This window comes from Petaurus breviceps, unplaced genomic scaffold, assembly GCF_028583685.1.
Source record: "Petaurus breviceps papuanus isolate PSGF00001 unplaced genomic scaffold, PetGlider_PUasm1.0 582, whole genome shotgun sequence".
NCBI lineage: Eukaryota > Metazoa > Chordata > Mammalia > Diprotodontia > Petauridae > Petaurus > Petaurus breviceps.
The window spans coordinates 15905992-15920472 of record NW_027186390.1 but is presented as its reverse complement, the minus strand read 5'-3'; the positions used below and the strand labels follow the sequence as shown (position 1 = coordinate 15920472).

General features: G+C 34.9%; 1 protein-coding gene and 1 pseudogene across 1 annotated transcript in view; one reads left to right on the top strand and one right to left on the bottom strand.

The window, feature by feature from the left end:
• The window catches only part of CNBD1 (cyclic nucleotide binding domain containing 1), a 492475-nt gene that overhangs the window by 272518 nt on the left and 205476 nt on the right, over nt 1–14481 (bottom strand). The gene's annotated exons all lie outside the window — the stretch shown is intronic.
• LOC138173464 (large ribosomal subunit protein eL8 pseudogene) lies at nt 3349–4183 on the top strand (annotated as a pseudogene).

Sequence of the window (14481 nt, the reverse complement as noted above, 5' to 3'; positions counted from 1 at the left end):
CACTCTGCTATACACTTACATGTTATGGCCGAATTCATCCCATTCCCATTCCCAGTTATGATTACTTTGTATTTCCTTCCATCTTATTTTCCCATTTATACTTCTCTCTCTCTCTCTCTCTCTCTCTCTCTCTCTCTCTCTCTCTGTCTCTCTAGCCCTCTCCCTCTCCCTCTCCTTCCCCTCTACCTCACCCTCTCCTTCCCCCTCACCCTCTCTTTCTCTCTTTCCTTTCACCCTTTCCCTCTGCACCTTGTTGTTGAGCACCACCTCTCTTAATCTGCTCTCCCTTCTATTAGTCCCCCTCCCTTTTTTTTTCCTTTTCCTCTTTCTCTTCTTTTTCCCTATAGGGTAAAAGAAATTTCTTTACCCAATTGAATGTATATGTTATCCCCTTATTGAGTCAAAACCAATAAGAGTAAGGTTCAAACAATGTTCACCCCATCCCTTCTTTCCCTCTACTGTAATAGAACTTCCATGTGTCTTCATGTGATATAATTAACCCCATTATGACTCCCCCTTTCCTCTTCTCCCAGTACAAACCTTTTATTCACCCCTTAATTTTTTTGCAACACATCAAAGGTAACATATCTATACCTTTTGTCTAAGTGTACTCTTTCTAACTGCCTTAATATAGAGTTCTTAAGAGTAACAAGTATCATATTCCCATGTATGGATATAAACAATTTAACTTAATTGAATAATGTGTGTTTTTTTCTTTCTTGTTTACCTTTTATGCTTCTCTTGAGTCTTTTACTTGAAGATCAAATTTTCTGTTTAATTCTAGTCTTTTCATCAGGGAATTTGGAAAGTTCCCTATTTTGTTGAATGTTCATCTTTTCACCTGAAAAATTATGCTCAATTTTGCTGGGTAGTTGATTATTGGTTGTAATCCAAGCTCCTTTGATTTCTGGAATATCATATTACAAACCCTCTAATCCTTTAATGTAGAAGATGCTGAATCTTGTGTAATCCTGAATGTGGCACCTTGATATTTGAATCGTTTCTTTCTGGTTGCTTACAGTATTTTGTCCTTGACCTAATAGTTCTATAATTTTGCTATATTCCTTAGAGTTTTCATTTTGAGATCTCTATCAAGACAGATCAGTGAACTCTTTCAATGACTATTTTACCCTTCATTTTAAGGATATCATGGCAGTTTTCCCTAATAAATACTTGAAAGATTTTGTCCAGACTCTTTTTTTTTAATAATGGCTTTCAGGCAGTCCAATAATTCTTAAATTATCTCTCTGGGATCTCTTTTCCAGTTCAATTGTTTTTTTTCTAATTAGGAGTTTTAAATTTTCTTCTATTTTTCCATTCTTTTGATTTTGTTTGACTAACTTTTGATATCTGATAAAGTCATTAACTTTCCATTTACCCAATCCTAATTTTTAAGGAATTATTTTCTTCAATGAGGTTTTGTATCTCCTTTTCCATCTCGCCAATTCTACTTTAAAGGAGTTGTTTTCTTCAGTGGGTTCCCCCCCCCCAATTTGGCCAGTTCTACCTTTTTTAGTTTTTTTTTTCAATTTTTGTACTTCCTTTTCTGAGCTGTTGGCTCTTTATTTCATAATTCTCTTGCAGAATTCTAACTTTTTTCTCAATTTTTCTTCTACCTCTCTTACTTTATTTTTAATATCCTTGTTAAGCTCTTCCAACAGGATTTTTTGGACTTGAGATGAACTCATATTCCACTTTGAGGCTTTGCATGTAGCCTTGACACTGTTGTCCTCTTCTGAGCTTGTTGTTTTGATCTTAACTATTGCCATAGTAGCTTTCTATGGTCAGGGATATTTTTTTTGGTTTTTGTCCATTTTTAAAAGTTGAGCTCTCCTCCTGGAGTACAAGGAGCACTATCCTCAGCTTCTTGCACTGGGGGGCCTGGTATCTGGTTTCTTGTTTTCTATGCCAGGGCCTCTGGGGCTGGTGGTTTGCCCACTGTCATTAGCATAGTCCAGCATAGTCATGCCTGTTGTGCCCTGGGTTCCAGGGTTGATAGTTTGCCTATTGCACTAGAACTGGAACTGAAGGCCTCACAATTGACCTGCTGTGCCATTAGCCATTTTAGCCCTAACTGTATTAACTTGGTTGCTGATCTGTGCTATGTCTAAGAGTATCCTGCTGGCTTGCCTGGACAATGTCAGCAATGTGCTGCACTCCCTTTTACCCAAGTGAAACAGACCTTTCCTGAATTCTTTCTAGGTTATCTTGGGCTAGAAAATTGTTTCTCTCCATCTTTTAGTGGATTCTGTCACTCCAGGATTCTTTTAGAGATTTAATTAAACACTGTTTCCAAAGGAAATTGGGGAGAGTTCGGGCAACTTCCTGGTTTCTCTCTGCCATCTTGGCTCCTCCCCCAAGTACCCCATGGGCTTATTTCAATGGCTTACTAATAAATTGATTTATGTTTTTGTATACTCCATGCCCAGCAGAGTATCTGGCACATTGTAGGCACATAATAAGTGATTTTCAATTGAATTGAATTTTTTAAATAAGGATCTGAACATGAAGTTTTTAAAAAGAATATAAACTGCCAAAAAACCATGTGAAAAAGTGCTACAAATAACTAGTAACAAGCTAACTAGCAAAATATCAGGAAGCTAAATTGAAACAACTCTGAGGTTCATTTCATATCCTTTAGTTTGTCAAAGATAACAAAAAATGGAAAGGGTATAAAGTTAAGGCAAAGTTAATACAGTCACATGGTATTTGTAGAACTGTTAATTTTGTGGAAATCAATTTAGATATATATGAGAGAAGTTAATAAACTTTACATACCCTTCAAATCAGTAATAACATTATTGGGCATTTACGCCAAAGCAAGACAAAGACAAAGGAAAAGGTACCATAAATACAAAAAGATTCGCAATAGCTCTTTGGTGGAGATGGTGGTGAGGAAGTGTTGTAAAAAAGGAGTTTTATAGAGAAGGGTGAGTTCACAGGTAAGTGACAACTTTTTTAAGTATCAATAAAACTTCCTTTTAAAAAAAATCCCTTCTTCTTGGTAAACTGCATGAACTTTGCAATACCTCTTTTGGCTACTCCAATGGATTAGACAGCTGAGGTTTAAGAAGAACTAAATAAGGATGTGTAAAATTTTAATTATGTTGATATATTTAAGTGTTAAAAATCTTCTATAGACAAGTTCCTCATGGATTTGAGTTAATATTAAAATGTCAGTAATGAGAAAGTAAAACGTGAGTGCTTACACAAGTTCTCACAATTAAAAATATGTTTCTATGCATCACTATACAATCCCACTTCAGTTTATATAGCAGTAGAGAACAACTTCCATTATGATGACTATAGGTAAATGTATCTGCTCACATTTAATGAAAATATTACATTCTCCTTTTTTTCTCATTCAGCTGGCCAAGATGCCAAAAGGGAAGAAGGCCAATGGGAAGAAGGTGGCTCCAGCCCCTGCTGTAGTAAAGAAGCAGGAGGACAAGAAAGTGGTCAATCCTTTGTTTGAGAAGTGTCCCAAGAACTTTGGCATTGGTCAGGACATCCAGCCCAAAAGGGACCTTACTCAATTTGTCAAATGGCCTCAGTACATTAGACTGCAGCGTCAAAGGTCTATCCTTTATAAGCGTTTGAAGGTTCCGCCAGCAATTAACCAGTTCACCCAAGCTTTGGATCATCAGACAGCTACTCAACTGCTTAAACTGGCTCACAAGTATAGACCAGAGACAAAGCAAGGCAAGAAGCAAAGGCTGCTGGCTCAGGCTGAACAAAAGGCTGCAGCCAAAGGAGATGTCCCCACTAAGAAACCACCTGTTCTCAGAGCGGGTGTTAACACTGTTACTACCCTGGAAGAAAACAAGAAAGCACAGTTGGTAGTGATTGCACATGACGTAGACCCCATTGAGCTAGTGGTCTTTCTACCTGCCTTGAGCCTGAAAATGGGGGTTCTTTACTGTATTATCAAAGGTAAAGCAAGACTCAGATGCTTAGTTCACAGAAAGACCTGCACGAGCATTGCCTTCACACAGGTTAACCCTGAAGATAAGGGAGCCCTGGCTAAGCTGGTGGAATCCATCAAAACCAATTATAATGACAAATATGATGAGATCCATCGTCACTGGGGTGGCAATGTTCTGGGTCCAAAATCAGTGGCTCGTATTGCCAAGCTGGAAAAGGCAAAAGCTAAGGAACTTGCAACCAAATTGAGTTAAATGTGTATTTGATTTTTCCCTATGTAAAAATAAAAATTTAAACAAAAAAAGAAAGAAAATATTACATTCTAAATATACAAGACTGTCATTAAGATGTGTGAAAAGTGATATTTGTCCTTGAGGAACACAAAAAAATATTAAGATCATTTTTATTGCTTTGACATAAAAAACATGTTAACTAGACTTCCATATATAAGGTCAGATAAAAGCAATATATGTATGTAATATGTACTATAATATTTTTATAAGTCAGTCTTCAATAAAAAGAGGTTAGTATACTTAAATATACTACCAAACTGAGATATAGTTGTCCTGGGCTCAAATCTGACTTGAGTGCTTATTGGCAATATGATCATAAGTAAATCATTTAACTCCTCAGAGACTACATATCTTTATGCATAAAATGAATAAGACTTTAATACCTACCTCATAGGGTTATTATAGGAAAGTATACAGAAAATTTCAAGTGCTATTTAAATGTGGGTCATTATTATCAATACTAATACTTACTATAAGTTTTATTCATGTCCTTCACAAACTTCATGAGTTTATGAACACACAAGTTAAAGATTTACTTTTTGAATTTGTTATATCAGCACATTAGAAGTCAAGGCCACCACATCAACAGAGAATAATCCATTAAAGTAGTATACCCCAGAGTTACATGTGTATTTGGGGGAGGGGGTGATGGGGAGACTAGTGATGGCAGGCAGATAGTATGATGGTTAATTGCAAGTTGAGCAATCTCCATTCCAGGAGAAAATTTAAAATGCTAAGATAATACTGGTACTTCATGGCTTAGATAAGAATCTGCCATCTAATTTTCTTGTTTGAATTAGAAATCCTTCAAGATAACTTTCACTTAATAGTAAATTGAGAAATTAAAATAATCTTTAAATTAAAAGTTTTTTTAATCCAAAGAGATTAATAATTTTTTTCACACCCAACTCCATCCTATACCAAAGGTTCTAAGTATTAACTAACAAATACAACTGTAATTTCTTCCATTAAAGTTGCAGGCACCTAAAGAAGAAATATGGTAAACTGTTGAGAGAGGAGTCCCCAGATGTGGTGTTAGGAAACCTGGAATAGCATCCCCAACTCAGCTACTTACTAGCTGCATGGCCTTAGGGAAACCCCTTTCTGGAGTGTCTCAGTTTCCTCATCTGTAAAATGAGATGATTTTACTGGATGATCTCAAATATTCCTTTTAGTTCTCAATAATACTATAAGGCACTGTAAATATAAAGCAGTACAAAGAAACATAAAAGCATGTTCAAATAAACTAGAGTGAGATCTTTCAATTAAGTAATTCATTTTATATATTAATCATAAAATTAAAGTAATGGGGCACAAGGGAAATCCACTGTTTCCTTAAGAATAAAGGTCATTTTGATTTTTTAGTAAATGACCATGTAAATTCCTATAGTGCATTTTGTTGTGTTGTGTAACCTGTAGATGTTTTAAAACACCTTATTAATCATGTTGAAATGATATATAATATATATACACTTATATGTGCACACATATAAGTATATAAATACATGTATATCATATATGTGCAAATTGCATATAACTGAAAATTGTTCATATTTTATGCATATGTATGCATTGTATGCATGTATATATTTGTGCTTGCACATATACATATGTAGACACATACACACATACACACATACCTTGTGATCCCTCAACATTATTAATTTTTTTTAATATCTACAGGGTATACAGTACCATGTCATATACTATGGGAATTTAAATAGTCAATTAGAAAAGTAGAAATTACCTTTATTCCTATAAAGTCACTCAGTGTATTTCCCTTATGTCACGTAACCTTAACTATTACAGGCATGAAAAAAATATCAATTTCAATGTAAGATCTCACTATATTTTATTTCAACTTTTTCACATATTTATGGGTGAGGTAATTATAGCACAATGTGAAGTCAAACATGTTTATAATTCATCAGGGTTAAAATTAGGAAAAGGACATTAGAAATCAACTAGTCCAACCCCCTCATTTTAGATATGATAAAAACTGATACTCAGGGAATTGAAGCATTTTTATCTACAAATGATTTGCCATGGTTTTTCAAATTGAAGACTTTAAAATATGACATTTTTATTGGAATAAAAAAAAACTTCTAATATTTGAGAAAAGTAGCACAAGATTTAGGCAAGTTCCAAGTGTAACTTAATACCATTTAAATGATGGGAAGCTAAATGCTAGACTCAGTCTTCCCCTTTGGATGAATATTGCCTCTCTCTTGATCACAGCTCTGCCTACCTCTCATACTCCCATGAGTTATGTTAACAGTAGAGCCTCTTGCCATTTCATCCTGTGATATTCTTTATTTCTCCCTGTGAAAGGTTCCGTTACTGTATGCTATGTGTATCCTGACAGATGAATTGGCTGAATCCTCACATTTTATAATACTTCTAACAGGAAACTTGATATATTGCTGTAATTTCAAAAAATTGGATGTGAAAATTTTTAATAAGAGATGCCTGCTCTCCCCAGATAAAAATCCCCACATCTCTGCTAGGCTTTCTCATTCCATACCACTACTTCAGTTCCATCAATATTTCAATACATCATCCTACATCCTAAATATTAACAAATTAGTGTGCTCATATAAAACCTATGGGCTTTCTTTTATATTTAATGACTTACAGGATGTACATCTATGAGATAAAAATTTTTACAATTATTTGCTACTGGTTATACATTCCTCTGCAGGTGCCAAGTCACCTTCAGAGATATAAAAATCTCATGCAGGGCGGGATGATTCACTTTGCAAATTGTCACTTCCAGTACCAAATGGTGTCTCGATTACCTAAAAGTGTTCGTGTGTTTCTTCAGTGGTAAACAATTTATTCTTATTTGAATAGAAATATATCGTTTAATTTCAGTTTGCAGGAGAGAGTGACTGACTCTATCAGGGGGAATTAATAATGGTAAAAGAGGAAAGAGGTTAAAGAACTCCTGCTTTCAAAGAGAAGTAGAATGAAGCCCCTCTCACTTTCTGTAGGGTTAATTCAAATTTTGCTTTCTTCTTTCCAGATTTAACTCAACTCCAAACTTTTCAGGAGCCTTTAAATTAATCTTAAACTACAAGATTTTCCCCCCGGCATTTTATGAAGTCCTTATATTTACTTACAAAGCCTGCATTAATACTGGCTTATGTTTGCCTTGGAATTTCATATAGTTGTTTCATATACCCTAATATCCTTTAGCCTCCTAGACTATAAGTACCTCAGTAGCAGAAAGAGCAGTTTCTATTTTTTCTGTTCTCTACGGCATCTTCTGGGATTCCTACTGGACACACAGTAGGCACTGTTTGAATGAATGGACTCTACTAGCTTCCCGCCCAATGCTAAAATGTTATTTCTACAAGGCTAAGAATGAATGGAAGGGAAAAAGTGCACTGGAAAAAAATTTTCCCATGTAGCATGGTCTTATCAAAGGTCCAGGGGAAGAATAGATTTGTAAAGTTTGTACTTGCAACAATTCTCCAGACCCTATTTACCTCATAGGTCCAACTGTTGCTTTTCAGTAAGAACTTGAGCCTAAGATAAAATTTACTCACTTTTTCCTTTCCCTCTTCCTAGGCAAAAACTTGAAAGGCCTTATTTTTTGTATGTTTATGTGTTTGTTTTAAATGGAAAATTTGGAAGAGAATAGAAAAGGATTTTCAAATGCAATCAATCAGCATCATAAAAGCATAAAGATGCAAGGAGGCCTGTATGACTACTTCAAGTTTTCTGTCTTTGGGAATGAATAAATCCAAACCATCTGCAGCATTAAGGAGACTTTTCTGCCAGTACTTAAAATATCCAGGGCCAAAAATTCTTCTATATCTTTTTTTTGCTGTTCTTATTGTTTTTTAACCATATCAATTGCCTTTGGATTAGAGGAAAATTCATGAAATATGTTATTTCATTCCCTCAAAATAGACTCCACTGTTTCCTTATACTCTATTTTCTTTAAAAATTAGAAAGAAAAGTTGTTAAAAATTATTATAGGACCCTTCTTGCTCTAAAAGTCTATACCATATTGTTATTTTCTAAGCACAGAAATATAACCTAAGAGAGTGCAGTGTCATCCCCATTAATTGCATGTTAACACTGATTACATGTATAATTCAAAATAACATCTGTGACTGCCAAATGTAAATGAACTCTAACACCAGAGATTGGCTATAGCATAAGAGTAATTTACCTTCATGATTAAATTATCATAATGTTTCAAATATTTTAATTCACTATGCTCGAACTGAGCCATGAAAATAAGTACTGTCCTATTTGCAAAAGGCAAAAAGGAAATTAAAATAAAATAATAATAGAGAACATGTATAGAGGGTTCCAGTTTTAGTAAAGCATCATATATATATATTGGTAGGTAGTACAAGTATTATTAATCTCATTTTACCAATGAGGTAATTTAGTCTTAGAGAGATTAGGTTATTCACCCATGGTTATACAACTACATGTCAAAGGTATAGCTCTTCCTGACTACAAGAACATGGAGTATACTCATCACTCCATATATTTGGCAAATTCAACACTGACACTGGGAATCAGATGCAGGCCTAAAAGTCACAGAATCTCACAGTGAATGGGATGCTTCAGCACAAAAACAAATCTAGCACAGTCAATCTATACTTTTGTGTGATGTTTACTCAGAACCCTTCTTAGCCCATGACCCTCACTAGTGGCTGCTACTAGTAAGTGCTCAATAAATGCTTCTTAACTTGTTGATCTGACTCATTTATCTTGATTAGTCAATCCTAAAAGCCAACCTCTCACCATTGCCACTCTCTGTGATTTCAGGGTGACTAGCTACCAACCACATTCCATCATGTTCAGTGGAAGTAGTGCCAAGATCCCCACATGAAGCTCTTCTTCCTTTTTTGAGCAATCAAGGCAGGGAGCCTGCTGGTAGAAAAACATTGTCATAGCCAAGCCTTCAGCATCTGTGGCCTCTCAGGGTCTCTGCTACTCAGATACCACCACACTATACTACCTGCCATGTTATTGTTGTTGAGGGCTGCTAAGGCAATGACTATAGAAACCGGCATAGGAATCCCTCACATTACTTGTTATCATATATAAAACCTTTCTTATTTATACAAATAGAACACTTGAGCAAACCCACTACAATAGCAGCTAGGTAGTGCAGTAAATAGAGTGCTGGGCATGGAGTCAGGAAGACCTGAGTTCAAATTTGGCTTCAGACACTTATTTATTCTATACTGGAGAATAGTATTGGCATGCTATGGTCCACTGAGTCATGAAGTCAGACAAAATTGAATTACTGAATAACTATAATAGCATATACAATAACTATAATAGTCTGGTTATTTTATTTTAAGTTTTATATGTCCAGCCCACAGACTTCTGTGCCTCCCATGAAGAGTTATTGTGGTATGTTTTATATGTACCCTGGAGGATGGGATCCCATTAAGTCTTCATAGGGAATTAAAGTCTACCCCTATGTTAAAAAGTCACCAGCAGATGCATTGAAATCAAAGTTGGTTCTAGCTAGTTTCTTGATTCTTTTCTTAGATAGAATGTTCTGCCAATAGTCTAACTTTATCCACTAATAATAATAGCTCTAATGACTAGCATTTATAAGATACTTGGCTTAAAAGTGCTTTACTAAAATGTCATTTCATCCTAATAACAACCCTTGGAGGTAGGTACTATTATCATTCCTATTTTATATATAAAGAAATTGAGGCAGGCAGAGGTTAAGCAACTTGCCCAGGTTCACTCAATTAGAAAATGTTTAAAGCTAATTTGATTCAGATCTTCCTGACTCCAGGCCCAGTACTCTATTCACTGTACCATCTAGCCACCTAGCAGAAGAATAGAACAAGAAAGTCACATCACTGACTTGCCTTAGCAATAACCCAATCTTCCATGCATACTATAATGTTAAGATTTCAAAGACATGACAATCCTGTCTGGAAATGATTGAAGAGTTCTGTTTTATTCCACTGGAATAAGAAATGAAAGAAATAATAGGACTTGGAACTAGCTAGGAGGTGTAAAATTAAATCTGTAGACTAAAACTGTATTTAACAATTTTCGGAAACTGTATATAAGGCTTAGCTTGTTTGGAGCAAGTTCTTTGATATTTGACTTTATATTAAGGAACAATAAGATATAACAAAATCCAAATGAGTCAAAGTATACTGAATACACAATTAGGTACTTATACCATTAATGAATTGAAGGAAACAAAAACCAGATCTCTTTGAGATCTGCTACAAAAAGACCTCCACTGTTTTAATTTTACAGAACAGCAGTGTTCAAATTATGAAAATGATTTTCTCTGTAACTGTTATACAGAATATTTTGGTAAATGTAAAAGGCTGTTTCTTTATGTATTTTTTTTCCTTAATAATAATTCCATGTGTATATTTTTTGTTTCCATTTTTTCAAAAAAAGCTCCAATAAACATATTTTTTTAAAAGACACCGTTCTAATTACCTCCATTAAAAGAATCATTTGCTCTAGCTTTCTTTAACATATAGTTCTCTGCTTTGGAATTTGGATTTTAATAAGCATGTTAAAGAGCAAGCAGAAATTTAATCATTATCTTGCATTTTAAAGCATTTTTGAAGTGTTTCAAAGAATTGCAATAAAAGTTTTAAATAAACTAATTAGCAAAATTGTGACCTTCAAATCCTTACTAATAGAATCAAATGTGGCAAAAAAAAAAATTGTCACTATGTCCCCGCTTAACTTTTATTTCTTTTCAGTGAGAAATGAAAGAATAGCATCTGAATTTACATATGATAAATATGATATATCATCAAGCCAAGCACTGTAATTTCTATTACTTAATAATTCTCACCAACTCAATTACAAGAAATATATGTGTGTGTGTGTGTGTGTACAAATAATAAAAGTCACACAATTCATAAGGCTTAGCCTTCTATTGCCAAATTACTAATAACAACTCATTAGAAAATGTTCAAAAATTACATTTTTAAAACTAAGCCTCTAAAAGAGTTTGTACCTAATTCATCAGTCATATTTGTTTTGCATTGCTATGACTTCATGAAATTAAGAATTCTGTTTCTAAGACATTATCCCATACTGACTTCAATCCCTTTCCCACCTTATGAGTTCTTAATTTGGGCCCTTAACTCCATTAGCAAAGCAACTATAATGGCACAGGCAAGGAATATGAATTCATCAAGAATGCAAGAATTTATTATGCCTTACTAAGAGTAAATTCCATTCAACTTAATGACTACAAAATTTCCCTAATAGAATACTCTGCATTCTTAATGTATTTGGGGAGGACAAAAGAGAGGAAAGTTAGGTGGCTCAGTGGCTAGTGCTCTAGGCCTGGAGTCAGGAAGACCTGACGTCAAATCCAGCCTCAGTCACTAACCGAGTGACCCTAGGCAAATCACTTAACTCTGTTTGCCTCAGTATACTTATCTATAAATGAACTAGAGAAGGAAATGACAAACCACGTCAGTATCTTTGCCAAGAAAATCCCAAATAATGTCACAAAGAGTTGGATATGACTGAAATGACTGAACAACAATGATAACAAAATATAAGTGGGATTATGGAATGAGGGGCACATTAAAGCACTCTCCTTGGAATTCTGAACTGGTCCAACAGTTAGGCTAAGAAAGTGACCAAAATTCCACACCCTTTGGCATTTAACCCCAAGGAAGGTAATAACAAAACAAGTCAACAACAAACACAACGTCCTATGTACACCAAAAATACTTATAGCATCACTTTTTGTAACAGCCAGGAAATAGAGATAAAGTAGATAACCACCAACTGAGCTAAAAAGCTGTCATAGATAGATACAATAGAAAATTATTGTGTGTTAGCCAAAAATGAATATAAAATATGTGGATACATGATGTATCTTATATGAACTTCCAATTGAAAGTGAACAACAACAAAAAAGCTAAACAATATACATAAGGATTATAATAATGTAAATGAAAAGAACAATAAAACAATCTGAACTGAAAGCTATTAAGCTATTCCTCAGAGGATCACAAGTAGTCCTAGGATATGAACAAATTGTTCTCAAAAGAAAAATTATAACCTCAAAAGAAAAATTGCAAACATATGACAGAATGTTTCACATCACTAATAAGAGAAATTCAAATCAAAGCAATCATGAGGTTTCAAATTAGCAAAATAATTTTTAAATGGGAATAATGAATTTGTTGGTGGTAATGGAATTATGGGAAGATAGGCACACTAGTGCATGGTTGGTGGAATTGTAAATTAGTACAACCCTTTTGGGAGGAAATTTGAAACTATATAACAAAGTGTTCTGTCATTTTTCAGTCTTGCCCAATTTGAGGTTTTCTTGGCAAAGATACTAGAATGGTTTGGCATTTCCTTCTCCAGTTCATTTTATAAGTGAGGAATTGAAGCAAACAGGGCTAAGTGACTTGCCCGGGGTCACATAGTTACAGCATTAAGGGAAAATCCTTGACCACTAATTCCCTAAATGAACCTCTTACTTAACCAAATTCAACAGTCCTTAAACATATACCACACTTTCTTCTCTCTATTTCTTCACCTGCATATTCCTCCCATTTGGAATGTTCCTGTCCTTCTACTTCTATCATCCAAATCTTAGGCATCCTTTGGTTCTGGTTCAAGGTTCAAGGTTCTGGTCTCCAATAAAGACTTCCCTATCCATTCAAATTATGTCTTGCTACTCTGAATTCACAATACTTATTCATTCCAAAACTGATTTTTATACTTATAGGAACCTATGACATGAAGTACCTTATCTAAGTTTATACAATATTGTAGTAAGGTTTGCATCTTACCGTGGAGTTTATTTATTGTGCATTAATAATTTAATTGGCAGATGAAAATGACTTCCTCAGAATATAAATTCATTTTTTGTGATAATTCTTCTGTTCATCCTTAATACTGTTTATCTTTTCTTCGTCCTCTCATTATATAGACAGTGATTAACACCTTCTTTTAATGTGATAGTCTTCAAGTTCAATTTTTGTGTTACTCTCTTTAGTTATTTTTTTAATTAAAGAACAAATCCTATGAGTCCTAGAAGAATAACATACACACAGTCCCTCAATCACATCTGTATATACATGTACACATATATGTGCAGATACCTATAAATTGTGTACTTGTACATAGACATATACATATATGTGTGCGGAGAGATGCACAACACATGATTGTGTAAGTAAATATTAGAGAAACAGTGCTGCATAGTGAATAAAGTTTGATAAAGCCCTAGACTGAGAGCTCTAAAAACCTAAGCCAAAAGTCTCTGACACTTCGCTGTTTTCAGGACTATGAATGAATTACTTAATCTCTTTGAGCCTCTGGCAACTCTGTAGGACTACAGGTTAAAGAAAGGTAGAGCTCTATCAATGGAAGAAATCCACACATCTATGAAACAATAGCTTCCTGCTGGATTGACACAGTCATTGAAGATGAATGTGAAATGCAATAAAATGCATACACATAAATATCTCTCCTCTCAGACTCCCACCACTCTAGTGCAAGGCCCCATTACCTCATACCTGGGCTATTACAATAGTTTACTGGTGGATCCACCTGCCTCATGCCTCTCCCCACTTCAAACCATTCTTCATTCGGACACTAAAGTGATTTTCCTAAAACACAAGTCTGATCATGTTGCTTTCCATCCCCCCCCTCAATAAATTTCAGTGACTTCCACACTACTAAGTGAACTCTAGTGGCTCCCTGTTGCTTCCAGGAGAAAATACAAAATATTTTGGTTAGCATTCAAAACTTTTCAAAACCTATCCTCCTCCTATCTTTCCAATTTTCTTTCCCCTTACTCCCAAGAATGTATTCTTTGTTCCCATGACATTGGCCTCCTGGCTGTTCCATGAAAAATCTCCGTCTCTCTGGGCATTCTCTCTGGATGTCCTCCGGGCCCAATGACTGACCTCACTGGCTTCCTTTAAATCCCAACAAAAATCCCATCTCTTACTGGAATCCTTCCCTTACCCATCTTAATTCCATTGCTTTCCCTCTGTTCATTACTTCCTACTTCTCCTGTGTATAGCTTACTTTGTATATATTTGTTTCCATGTTGTCTCCCCCATTAGATTTTAAGTTCCTTGAGGGAAGGGACAGGTTTTTTTTTTTAACTTTTTTGTATCACTAGCACTTAGCACAGTGATTGTCACATAAAAGGCCCTTAACAAATGTTTAGTGAGTTGGATTTAATTTAATATACATACCATATATTTGTGGACAGCTAGGTAGTGCAGTGGTTTGAGTGCTAATC